The sequence below is a fragment of the Hyla sarda genome, unplaced genomic scaffold (genome assembly GCF_029499605.1).
Source record: "Hyla sarda isolate aHylSar1 unplaced genomic scaffold, aHylSar1.hap1 scaffold_534, whole genome shotgun sequence".
NCBI lineage: Eukaryota > Metazoa > Chordata > Amphibia > Anura > Hylidae > Hyla > Hyla sarda.
This window is the reverse complement of record NW_026610545.1, coordinates 178588-191157: the sequence shown is the minus strand read 5'-3', so window position 1 is coordinate 191157 and position 12570 is coordinate 178588. Positions and strand designations below refer to the sequence as shown.

Genomic DNA, 12570 nt, shown 5'->3' with positions numbered 1-12570 from the left:
TTCTGCGACTTTAGCTTCTAGAGCATTTTTACAACATTATACATAGGTGCTGAATACATAAAAAGCGACTGTTCAGCGACAGACAAGTCGCATCGGCTGAAAGTAGGCCAGAATGTCAGTCCATGTTGGAGCAGGTTTAGATACAGTCTAAAGTATAGATCTCAAAGTCTGTGCACAGAATTTAGCAAGGGCCTCGCACCTTCTGATGCATCAGGTAGGTGCACAATAGCATAGCCTAACCCTCTGTACTTTGGTCTATATTGATGCGGGACATAGACAGCCAGCTGATGACCAATCCATTAGTGCAATGGATGGCTGGAAGCATTTGTCTTTGCCTTTGCAATACCACAGAAGCAATGCATGGTCAATGTACAGCAATGACACACCTGTGTGAACAGCCAGGAGACCCCCCCCCCCCCATGTTATGTTACATAGTTACATAGTTAGTACGGTCGAAAAAAGACATATGTCCATCAAGTTCAACCAGGGAATTAAGGGGTAGGGGTGTGGCGCGATATTGGGGAAGGGATGAGATTTTATATTTCTTCATAAGCATTAATCTTATTTTGTCAATTAGGAACATTCAGCACCCACCCGCTATCAAGGCAGCTGCCTATCATGTCATGCCCTACCTGCACAGGTGTGCTGGCTACTCAAATAATCCAATTAAGGAGGCCATTTAGTCAGCAGCAGCAGAAGTCCTGTGCCTGGACGCTCCAACAGCGGCCAGACACAAGCAGAAGCAGCAGAAGCAGCAGCAGCAGCACCACCTTTTGTTTTTTGGCTGCAGCAGCAAGGCCCACAGGGCTGGCTAGCTGGCTAGCCAGCAAGCAGGTAGCAATGAAAGTAGGAATCTTTCTTTTTAACCCTGTAAGGGGGTGGTGCACTGTACCCGAAGATACTGCCATATCGGGTCAATGAATAGGGCGACGGAAGCAAGCTTCGAAATCGGCCCCCGTTCTCAAAAATCCATTTAATATATGGTCCCCAGATAGGGGACGTATCAGATATTAAACTGATAAGAACAGATACTACACTTGATCTTAGCCAAAAGGCCGAGAAGCGATAACCGTGAAAGGGGCGGGCCCAACAAGGTCCCCTTCATGGGCACTATCACTGCTTGCTGTCAGGGAGGCTGCCAGACAATTTTCCATGCACACTCTGGGCTGGGGGGCAGTCAACCACCAGTACACACAGCAGAACCTAAACCCATACCATTATTGCTAAGCAGCAAGACAGGGGCCCATTGCACTCCCACGGGGCCTTTTTAAATGCAATCCATAACCCGGATTTGCCAGGAACCCTTCTTACTCCTCCTACTTGCATGTGACACTGGGCTTAGGATCTGCATAGGAAACACACACACAAGCACACACCTACCTTTGTTGCCTGCAGATGCCTCCTTGGCTGTCCCCAAACGGTATCAAACCAACACCCACGGGAAGCTGTAAGCATAGAGGACATGCCTGCACCCCATTGGACTTACCTGTGTGGGTTAAATCCGGGTTATTTGACAACCTATGGCGGTGATGGTTCTGCTCAGGCAGAGCAGTGCTGATGCTCCTCATAAAGCTGTCGCTGCTGTGAAGGTTCTAGGTGACATCACAAATCCCTATGGTTACATACACAACAAAGCTGGGTTGTTGTTGTTTACACTCTGCAAGGCCTGTGGAAGTGAGTGACATCATAGCACTGTAGTTCTGAGGGTTCTAGATGGATGCAACAATCTCCTGTTGCTTCTATGAAGGCCATAATAGACGACATCACCAAACAGCTCCATAGTCACATACACAGCAAAGGAGAGATGTTGTTTACACCTAGTGATGTCAGTGGTATTGAGTGACATCACAGCACAGTGCTAAGGCTCCTGGGCCTGGACACAGCAGCGGCTGCAATATCTCAACGGAGAATACGTTTATATATATGTGTGTGTGTGCGCGTATATATATATATATATATATATATATATATATTTCTCCGCCGAAATCACTTTTAAACCCATTTCCACCTTTTTTTCCCTTCTCTTCCTCTTACTTTTTTTTCACGTTTTCACGTTTTTTTACGTTTTTCTCCTTTTCGCCTCTTTTCTGGGCGTATTATTCTTCTTTTTCTTCTTTTTTTTCGTCTAATGCATACCCCATCAGTGCAGCAATGCTTATTCAATACCGCCAGCAGATGGAGACACTGGGGGATAATTTTCTAAGGATTTATACTGATTTTTCCTGTCTGAATTTGTCGCACAGAAAGTTGCAGGCCAAATATGTGTGACATTTCTGCGACTTTAGCTTCTAGAGCATTTTTACAACATTATACATAGGTGCTGAATACATAAAAAGCGACTGTTCAGCGACAGACAAGTCGCATCGGCTGAAAGTAGGCCAGAATGTCAGTCCATGTTGGAGCAGGTTTAGATACAGTCTAAAGTATAGATCTCAAAGTCTGTGCACAGAATTTAGCAAGGGCCTCGCACCTTCTGATGCATCAGGTAGGTGCACAATAGCATAGCCTAACCCTCTGTACTTTGGTCTATATTGATGCGGGACATAGACAGCCAGCTGATGACCAATCCATTAGTGCAATGGATGGCTGGAAGCATTTGTCTTTGCCTTTGCAATACCACAGAAGCAATGCATGGTCAATGTACAGCAATGACACACCTGTGTGAACAGCCAGGAGACCCCCCCCCCATGTTATGTTACATAGTTACATAGTTAGTACGGTCGAAAAAAGACATATGTCCATCAAGTTCAACCAGGGAATTAAGGGGTAGGGGTGTGGCGCGATATTGGGGAAGGGATGAGATTTTATATTTCTTCATAAGCATTAATCTTATTTTGTCAATTAGGAACATTCAGCACCCACCCGCTATCAAGGCAGCTGCCTATCATGTCATGCCCTACCTGCACAGGTGTGCTGGCTACTCAAATGATCCAATTAAGGAGGCCATTTAGTCAGCAGCAGCAGAAGTCCTGTGCCTGGACGCTCCAACAGCGGCCAGACACAAGCAGAAGCAGCAGAAGCAGAAGCAGCAGCAGCACCACCTTTTGTTTTTTGGCTGCAGCAGCAGCAGCAAGGCCCACAGGGCTGGCTAGCTGGCTAGCCAGCAAGCAGGTAGCAATGAAAGTAGGAATCTTTCTTTTTAACCCTGTAAGGGGGTGGTGCACTGTACCCGAAGATACTGCCATATCGGGTCAATGCATAGGGCGACGGAAGCAAGCTTCGAAATCGGCCCCCGTTCTCAAAAATCCATTTAATATATGGTCCCCAGATAGGGGACGTATCAGATATTAAACTGATAAGAACAGATACTACACTTGATCTTAGCCAAAAGGCCGAGAAGCGATAACCGTGAAAGGGGCGGGCCCAACAAGGTCCCCTTCATGGGCACTATCACTGCTTGCTGTCAGGGAGGCTGCCAGACAATTTTCCATGCACACTCTGGGCTGGGGGGCAGTCAACCACCAGTACACACAGCAGAACCTAAACCCATACCATTATTGCTAAGCAGCAAGACAGGGGCCCATTGCACTCCCACGGGGCCTTTTTAAATGCAATCCATAACCCGGATTTGCCAGGAACCCTTCTTACTCCTCCTACTTGCATGTGACACTGGGCTTAGGATCTGCATAGGAAACACACACACAAGCACACACCTACCTTTGTTGCCTGCAGATGCCTCCTTGGCTGTCCCCAAACGGTATCAAACCAACACCCACGGGAAGCTGTAAGCATAGAGGACATGCCTGCACCCCATTGGACTTACCTGTGTGGGTTAAATCCGGGTTATTTGACAACCTATGGCGGTGATGGTTCTGCTCAGGCAGAGCAGTGCTGATGCTCCTCATAAAGCTGTCGCTGCTGTGAAGGTTCTAGGTGACATCACAAATCCCTATGGTTACATACACAACAAAGCTGGGTTGTTGTTGTTTACACTCTGCAAGGCCTGTGGAAGTGAGTGACATCATAGCACTGTAGTTCTGAGGGTTCTAGATGGATGCAACAATCTCCTGTTGCTTCTATGAAGGCCATAATAGACGACATCACCAAACAGCTCCATAGTCACATACACAGCAAAGGAGAGATGTTGTTTACACCTAGTGATGTCAGTGGTATTGAGTGACATCACAGCACAGTGCTAAGGCTCCTGGGCCTGGACACAGCAGCGGCTGCAATATCTCAACGGAGAATACGTTTATATATATGTGTGTGTGTGCGCGTATATATATATATATATATATATATATATATATATATATATATATTTCTCCGCCGAAATCACTTTTAAACCCATTTCCACCTTTTTTTCCCTTCTCTTCCTCTTACTTTTTTTTCACGTTTTTTTACGTTTTTCTCCTTTTCGCCTCTTTTCTGGGCGTATTATTCTTCTTTTTCTTCTTTTTTTTCGTCTAATGCATACCCCATCAGTGCAGCAATGCTTATTCAATACCGCCAGCAGATGGAGACACTGGGGGATAATTTTCTAAGGATTTATACTGATTTTTCCTGTCTGAATTTGTCGCACAGAAAGTTGCAGGCCAAATATGTGTGACATTTCTGCGACTTTAGCTTCTAGAGCATTTTTACAACATTATACATAGGTGCTGAATACATAAAAAGCGACTGTTCAGCGACAGACAAGTCGCATCGGCTGAAAGTAGGCCAGAATGTCAGTCCATGTTGGAGCAGGTTTAGATACAGTCTAAAGTATAGATCTCAAAGTCTGTGCACAGAATTTAGCAAGGGCCTCGCACCTTCTGATGCATCAGGTAGGTGCACAATAGCATAGCCTAACCCTCTGTACTTTGGTCTATATTGATGCGGGACATAGACAGCCAGCTGATGACCAATCCATTAGTGCAATGGATGGCTGGAAGCATTTGTCTTTGCCTTTGCAATACCACAGAAGCAATGCATGGTCAATGTACAGCAATGACACACCTGTGTGAACAGCCAGGAGACCCCCCCCCCCATGTTATGTTACATAGTTACATAGTTAGTACGGTCGAAAAAAGACATATGTCCATCAAGTTCAACCAGGGAATTAAGGGGTAGGGGTGTGGCGCGATATTGGGGAAGGGATGAGATTTTATATTTCTTCATAAGCATTAATCTTATTTTGTCAATTAGGAACATTCAGCACCCACCCGCTATCAAGGCAGCTGCCTATCATGTCATGCCCTACCTGCACAGGTGTGCTGGCTACTCAAATGATCCAATTAAGGAGGCCATTTAGTCAGCAGCAGCAGAAGTCCTGTGCCTGGACGCTCCAACAGCGGCCAGACACAAGCAGAAGCAGCAGAAGCAGCAGCAGCAGCACCACCTTTTGTTTTTTGGCTGCAGCAGCAGCAGCAGCCCACAGGGCTGGCTAGCTGGCTAGCCAGCAAGCAGGTAGCAATGAAAGTAGGAATCTTTCTTTTTAACCCTGTAAGGGGGTGGTGCACTGTACCCGAAGATACTGCCATATCGGGTCAATGCATAGGGCGACGGAAGCAAGCTTCGAAATCGGCCCCCGTTCTCAAAAATCCATTTAATATATGGTCCCCAGATAGGGGACGTATCAGATATTAAACTGATAAGAACAGATACTACACTTGATCTTAGCCAAAAGGCCGAGAAGCGATAACCGTGAAAGGGGCGGGCCCAACAAGGTCCCCTTCATGGGCACTATCACTGCTTGCTGTCAGGGAGGCTGCCAGACAATTTTCCATGCACACTCTGGGCTGGGGGGCAGTCAACCACCAGTACACACAGCAGAACCTAAACCCATACCATTATTGCTAAGCAGCAAGACAGGGGCCCATTGCACTCCCACGGGGCCTTTTTAAATGCAATCCATAACCCGGATTTGCCAGGAACCCTTCTTACTCCTCCTACTTGCATGTGACACTGGGCTTAGGATCTGCATAGGAAACACACACACAAGCACACACCTACCTTTGTTGCCTGCAGATGCCTCCTTGGCTGTCCCCAAACGGTATCAAACCAACACCCACGGGAAGCTGTAAGCATAGAGGACATGCCTGCACCCCATTGGACTTACCTGTGTGGGTTAAATCCGGGTTATTTGACAACCTATGGCGGTGATGGTTCTGCTCAGGCAGAGCAGTGCTGATGCTCCTCATAAAGCTGTCGCTGCTGTGAAGGTTCTAGGTGACATCACAAATCCCTATGGTTACATACACAACAAAGCTGGGTTGTTGTTGTTTACACTCTGCAAGGCCTGTGGAAGTGAGTGACATCATAGCACTGTAGTTCTGAGGGTTCTAGATGGATGCAACAATCTCCTGTTGCTTCTATGAAGGCCATAATAGACGACATCACCAAACAGCTCCATAGTCACATACACAGCAAAGGAGAGATGTTGTTTACACCTAGTGATGTCAGTGGTATTGAGTGACATCACAGCACAGTGCTAAGGCTCCTGGGCCTGGACACAGCAGCGGCTGCAATATCTCAACGGAGAATACGTTTATATATATGTGTGTGTGTGCGCGTATATATATATATATATATATATATATATATATATATATATATATTCTCCGCCGAAATCACTTTTAAACCCATTTCCACCTTTTTTTCCCTTCTCTTCCTCTTACTTTTTTTTCACGTTTTTTTACGTTTTTCTCCTTTTCGCCTCTTTTCTGGGCGTATTATTCTTCTTTTTCTTCTTTTTTTTCGTCTAATGCATACCCCATCAGTGCAGCAATGCTTATTCAATACCGCCAGCAGATGGAGACACTGGGGGATAATTTTCTAAGGATTTATACTGATTTTTCCTGTCTGAATTTGTCGCACAGAAAGTTGCAGGCCAAATATGTGTGACATTTCTGCGACTTTAGCTTCTAGAGCATTTTTACAACATTATACATAGGTGCTGAATACATAAAAAGCGACTGTTCAGCGACAGACAAGTCGCATCGGCTGAAAGTAGGCCAGAATGTCAGTCCATGTTGGAGCAGGTTTAGATACAGTCTAAAGTATAGATCTCAAAGTCTGTGCACAGAATTTAGCAAGGGCCTCGCACCTTCTGATGCATCAGGTAGGTGCACAATAGCATAGCCTAACCCTCTGTACTTTGGTCTATATTGATGCGGGACATAGACAGCCAGCTGATGACCAATCCATTAGTGCAATGGATGGCTGGAAGCATTTGTCTTTGCCTTTGCAATACCACAGAAGCAATGCATGGTCAATGTACAGCAATGACACAACCTGTGTGAACAGCCAGGAGACCCCCCCCCCCATGTTATGTTACATAGTTACATAGTTAGTACGGTCGAAAAAAGACATATGTCCATCAAGTTCAACCAGGGAATTAAGGGGTAGGGGTGTGGCGCGATATTGGGGAAGGGATGAGATTTTATATTTCTTCATAAGCATTAATCTTATTTTGTCAATTAGGAACATTCAGCACCCACCCGCTATCAAGGCAGCTGCCTATCATGTCATGCCCTACCTGCACAGGTGTGCTGGCTACTCAAATGATCCAATTAAGGAGGCCATTTAGTCAGCAGCAGCAGAAGTCCTGTGCCTGGACGCTCCAACAGCGGCCAGACACAAGCAGAAGCAGCAGAAGCAGCAGCAGCAGCACCACCTTTTGTTTTTTGGCTGCAGCAGCAAGGCCCACAGGGCTGGCTAGCTGGCTAGCCAGCAAGCAGGTAGCAATGAAAGTAGGAATCTTTCTTTTTAACCCTGTAAGGGGGTGGTGCACTGTACCCGAAGATACTGCCATATCGGGTCAATGCATAGGGCGACGGAAGCAAGCTTCGAAATCGGCCCCCGTTCTCAAAAATCCATTTAATATATGGTCCCCAGATAGGGGACGTATCAGATATTAAACTGATAAGAACAGATACTACACTTGATCTTAGCCAAAAGGCCGAGAAGCGATAACCGTGAAAGGGGCGGGCCCAACAAGGTCCCCTTCATGGGCACTATCACTGCTTGCTGTCAGGGAGGCTGCCAGACAATTTTCCATGCACACTCTGGGCTGGGGGGCAGTCAACCACCAGTACACACAGCAGAACCTAAACCCATACCATTATTGCTAAGCAGCAAGACAGGGGCCCATTGCACTCCCACGGGGCCTTTTTAAATGCAATCCATAACCCGGATTTGCCAGGAACCCTTCTTACTCCTCCTACTTGCATGTGACACTGGGCTTAGGATCTGCATAGGAAACACACACACAAGCACACACCTACCTTTGTTGCCTGCAGATGCCTCCTTGGCTGTCCCCAAACGGTATCAAACCAACACCCACGGGAAGCTGTAAGCATAGAGGACATGCCTGCACCCCATTGGACTTACCTGTGTGGGTTAAATCCGGGTTATTTGACAACCTATGGCGGTGATGGTTCTGCTCAGGCAGAGCAGTGCTGATGCTCCTCATAAAGCTGTCGCTGCTGTGAAGGTTCTAGGTGACATCACAAATCCCTATGGTTACATACACAACAAAGCTGGGTTGTTGTTGTTTACACTCTGCAAGGCCTGTGGAAGTGAGTGACATCATAGCACTGTAGTTCTGAGGGTTCTAGATGGATGCAACAATCTCCTGTTGCTTCTATGAAGGCCATAATAGACGACATCACCAAACAGCTCCATAGTCACATACACAGCAAAGGAGAGATGTTGTTTACACCTAGTGATGTCAGTGGTATTGAGTGACATCACAGCACAGTGCTAAGGCTCCTGGGCCTGGACACAGCAGCGGCTGCAATATCTCAACGGAGAATACGTTTATATATATGTGTGTGTGTGCGCGTATATATATATATATATATATATATATATATATATATATATATCTCCGCCGAAATCACTTTTAAACCCATTTCCACCTTTTTTTCCCTTCTCTTCCTCTTACTTTTTTTTCACGTTTTTTTACGTTTTTCTCCTTTTCGCCTCTTTTCTGGGCGTATTATTCTTCTTTTTCTTCTTTTTTTTCGTCTAATGCATACCCCATCAGTGCAGCAATGCTTATTCAATACCGCCAGCAGATGGAGACACTGGGGGATAATTTTCTAAGGATTTATACTGATTTTTCCTGTCTGAATTTGTCGCACAGAAAGTTGCAGGCCAAATATGTGTGACATTTCTGCGACTTTAGCTTCTAGAGCATTTTTACAACATTATACATAGGTGCTGAATACATAAAAAGCGACTGTTCAGCGACAGACAAGTCGCATCGGCTGAAAGTAGGCCAGAATGTCAGTCCATGTTGGAGCAGGTTTAGATACAGTCTAAAGTATAGATCTCAAAGTCTGTGCACAGAATTTAGCAAGGGCCTCGCACCTTCTGATGCATCAGGTAGGTGCACAATAGCATAGCCTAACCCTCTGTACTTTGGTCTATATTGATGCGGGACATAGACAGCCAGCTGATGACCAATCCATTAGTGCAATGGATGGCTGGAAGCATTTGTCTTTGCCTTTGCAATACCACAGAAGCAATGCATGGTCAATGTACAGCAATGACACACCTGTGTGAACAGCCAGGAGACCCCCCCCCCCCCCCATGTTATGTTACATAGTTACATAGTTAGTACGGTCGAAAAAAGACATATGTCCATCAAGTTCAACCAGGGAATTAAGGGGTAGGGGTGTGGCGCGATATTGGGGAAGGGATGAGATTTTATATTTCTTCATAAGCATTAATCTTATTTTGTCAATTAGGAACATTCAGCACCCACCCGCTATCAAGGCAGCTGCCTATCATGTCATGCCCTACCTGCACAGGTGTGCTGGCTACTCAAATGATCCAATTAAGGAGGCCATTTAGTCAGCAGCAGCAGAAGTCCTGTGCCTGGACGCTCCAACAGCGGCCAGACACAAGCAGAAGCAGCAGAAGCAGCAGCAGCAGCACCACCTTTTGTTTTTTGGCTGCAGCAGCAAGGCCCACAGGGCTGGCTAGCTGGCTAGCCAGCAAGCAGGTAGCAATGAAAGTAGGAATCTTTCTTTTTAACCCTGTAAGGGGGTGGTGCACTGTACCCGAAGATACTGCCATATCGGGTCAATGCATAGGGCGACGGAAGCAAGCTTCGAAATCGGCCCCCGTTCTCAAAAATCCATTTAATATATGGTCCCCAGATAGGGGACGTATCAGATATTAAACTGATAAGAACAGATACTACACTTGATCTTAGCCAAAAGGCCGAGAAGCGATAACCGTGAAAGGGGCGGGCCCAACAAGGTCCCCTTCATGGGCACTATCACTGCTTGCTGTCAGGGAGGCTGCCAGACAATTTTCCATGCACACTCTGGGCTGGGGGGCAGTCAACCACCAGTACACACAGCAGAACCTAAACCCATACCATTATTGCTAAGCAGCAAGACAGGGGCCCATTGCACTCCCACGGGGCCTTTTTAAATGCAATCCATAACCCGGATTTGCCAGGAACCCTTCTTACTCCTCCTACTTGCATGTGACACTGGGCTTAGGATCTGCATAGGAAACACACACACAAGCACACACCTACCTTTGTTGCCTGCAGATGCCTCCTTGGCTGTCCCCAAACGGTATCAAACCAACACCCACGGGAAGCTGTAAGCATAGAGGACATGCCTGCACCCCATTGGACTTACCTGTGTGGGTTAAATCCGGGTTATTTGACAACCTATGGCGGTGATGGTTCTGCTCAGGCAGAGCAGTGCTGATGCTCCTCATAAAGCAGTCGCTGCTGTGAAGGTTCTAGGTGACATCACAAATCCCTATGGTTACATACACAACAAAGCTGGGTTGTTGTTGTTTACACTCTGCAAGGCCTGTGGAAGTGAGTGACATCATAGCACTGTAGTTCTGAGGGTTCTAGATGGATGCAACAATCTCCTGTTGCTTCTATGAAGGCCATAATAGACGACATCACCAAACAGCTCCATAGTCACATACACAGCAAAGGAGAGATGTTGTTTACACCTAGTGATGTCAGTGGTATTGAGTGACATCACAGCACAGTGCTAAGGCTCCTGGGCCTGGACACAGCAGCGGCTGCAATATCTCAACGGAGAATACGTTTATATATATGTGTGTGTGTGCGCGTATATATATATATATATATATATATATATATATATATATATATATATATATTTCTCCGCCGAAATCACTTTTAAACCCATTTCCACCTTTTTTTCCCTTCTCTTCCTCTTACTTTTTTTTCACGTTTTTTTACGTTTTTCTCCTTTTCGCCTCTTTTCTGGGCGTATTATTCTTCTTTTTCTTCTTTTTTTTCGTCTAATGCATACCCCATCAGTGCAGCAATGCTTATTCAATACCGCCAGCAGATGGAGACACTGGGGGATAATTTTCTAAGGATTTATACTGATTTTTCCTGTCTGAATTTGTCGCACAGAAAGTTGCAGGCCAAATATGTGTGACATTTCTGCGACTTTAGCTTCTAGAGCATTTTTACAACATTATACATAGGTGCTGAATACATAAAAAGCGACTGTTCAGCGACAGACAAGTCGCATCGGCTGAAAGTAGGCCAGAATGTCAGTCCATGTTGGAGCAGGTTTAGATACAGTCTAAAGTATAGATCTCAAAGTCTGGTGCACAGAATTTAGCAAGGGCCTCGCACCTTCTGATGCATCAGGTAGGTGCACAATAGCATAGCCTAACCCTCTGTACTTTGGTCTATATTGATGCGGGACATAGACAGCCAGCTGATGACCAATCCATTAGTGCAATGGATGGCTGGAAGCATTTGTCTTTGCCTTTGCAATACCACAGAAGCAATGCATGGTCAATGTACAGCAATGACACACCTGTGTGAACAGCCAGGAGACCCCCCCCCCCCCCCCATGTTATGTTACATAGTTACATAGTTAGTACGGTCGAAAAAAGACATATGTCCATCAAGTTCAACCAGGGAATTAAGGGGTAGGGGTGTGGCGCGATATTGGGGAAGGGATGAGATTTTATATTTCTTCATAAGCATTAATCTTATTTTGTCAATTAGGAACATTCAGCACCCACCCGCTATCAAGGCAGCTGCCTATCATGTCATGCCCTACCTGCACAGGTGTGCTGGCTACTCAAATGATCCAATTAAGGAGGCCATTTAGTCAGCAGCAGCAGAAGTCCTGTGCCTGGACGCTCCAACAGCGGCCAGACACAAGCAGAAGCAGCAGAAGCAGCAGCAGCAGCACCACCTTTTGTTTTTTGGCTGCAGCAGCAAGGCCCACAGGGCTGGCTAGCTGGCTAGCCAGCAAGCAGGTAGCAATGAAAGTAGGAATCTTTCTTTTTAACCCTGTAAGGGGGTGGTGCACTGTACCCGAAGATACTGCCATATCGGGTCAATGCATAGGGCGACGGAAGCAAGCTTCGAAATCGGCCCCCGTTCTCAAAAATCCATTTAATATATGGTCCCCAGATAGGGGACGTATCAGATATTAAACTGATAAGAACAGATACTACACTTGATCTTAGCCAAAAGGCCGAGAAGCGATAACCGTGAAAGGGGCGGGGCCCAACAAGGTCCCCTTCATGGGCACTATCACTGCTTGCTGTCAGGGAGGCTGCCAGACAATTTTCCATGCACACTCTGGGCTGGGGGGCAGTCAACCA

General features: G+C 46.2%; 6 non-coding genes across 6 annotated transcripts; all 6 read right to left on the bottom strand.

Moving 5' to 3' along the window:
- Positions 1 to 876: 876 nt before the first annotated feature.
- Positions 877 to 1067, bottom strand: LOC130338958 (U2 spliceosomal RNA). The gene has a single exon (XR_008879413.1). It is a non-coding gene; the product is annotated as a U2 spliceosomal RNA (small nuclear RNA).
- A 2086-nt stretch (positions 1068 to 3153) lies between these two features.
- LOC130338939 (U2 spliceosomal RNA) lies at positions 3154 to 3344 on the bottom strand. Its single transcript, XR_008879396.1, has one exon. It is a non-coding gene; the product is annotated as a U2 spliceosomal RNA (small nuclear RNA).
- A 2086-nt stretch (positions 3345 to 5430) lies between these two features.
- On the bottom strand, positions 5431 to 5621 carry LOC130338938 (U2 spliceosomal RNA). Its single transcript, XR_008879395.1, has one exon. It is a non-coding gene; the product is annotated as a U2 spliceosomal RNA (small nuclear RNA).
- Positions 5622 to 7703: 2082 nt separating this feature from the next.
- Positions 7704 to 7894, bottom strand: LOC130338937 (U2 spliceosomal RNA). The gene has a single exon (XR_008879394.1). It is a non-coding gene; the product is annotated as a U2 spliceosomal RNA (small nuclear RNA).
- A 2082-nt stretch (positions 7895 to 9976) lies between these two features.
- LOC130338936 (U2 spliceosomal RNA) lies at positions 9977 to 10167 on the bottom strand. Its single transcript, XR_008879393.1, has one exon. It is a non-coding gene; the product is annotated as a U2 spliceosomal RNA (small nuclear RNA).
- A 2094-nt stretch (positions 10168 to 12261) lies between these two features.
- On the bottom strand, positions 12262 to 12452 carry LOC130338935 (U2 spliceosomal RNA). Its single transcript, XR_008879392.1, has one exon. It is a non-coding gene; the product is annotated as a U2 spliceosomal RNA (small nuclear RNA).
- Positions 12453 to 12570: the final 118 nt, after the last annotated feature.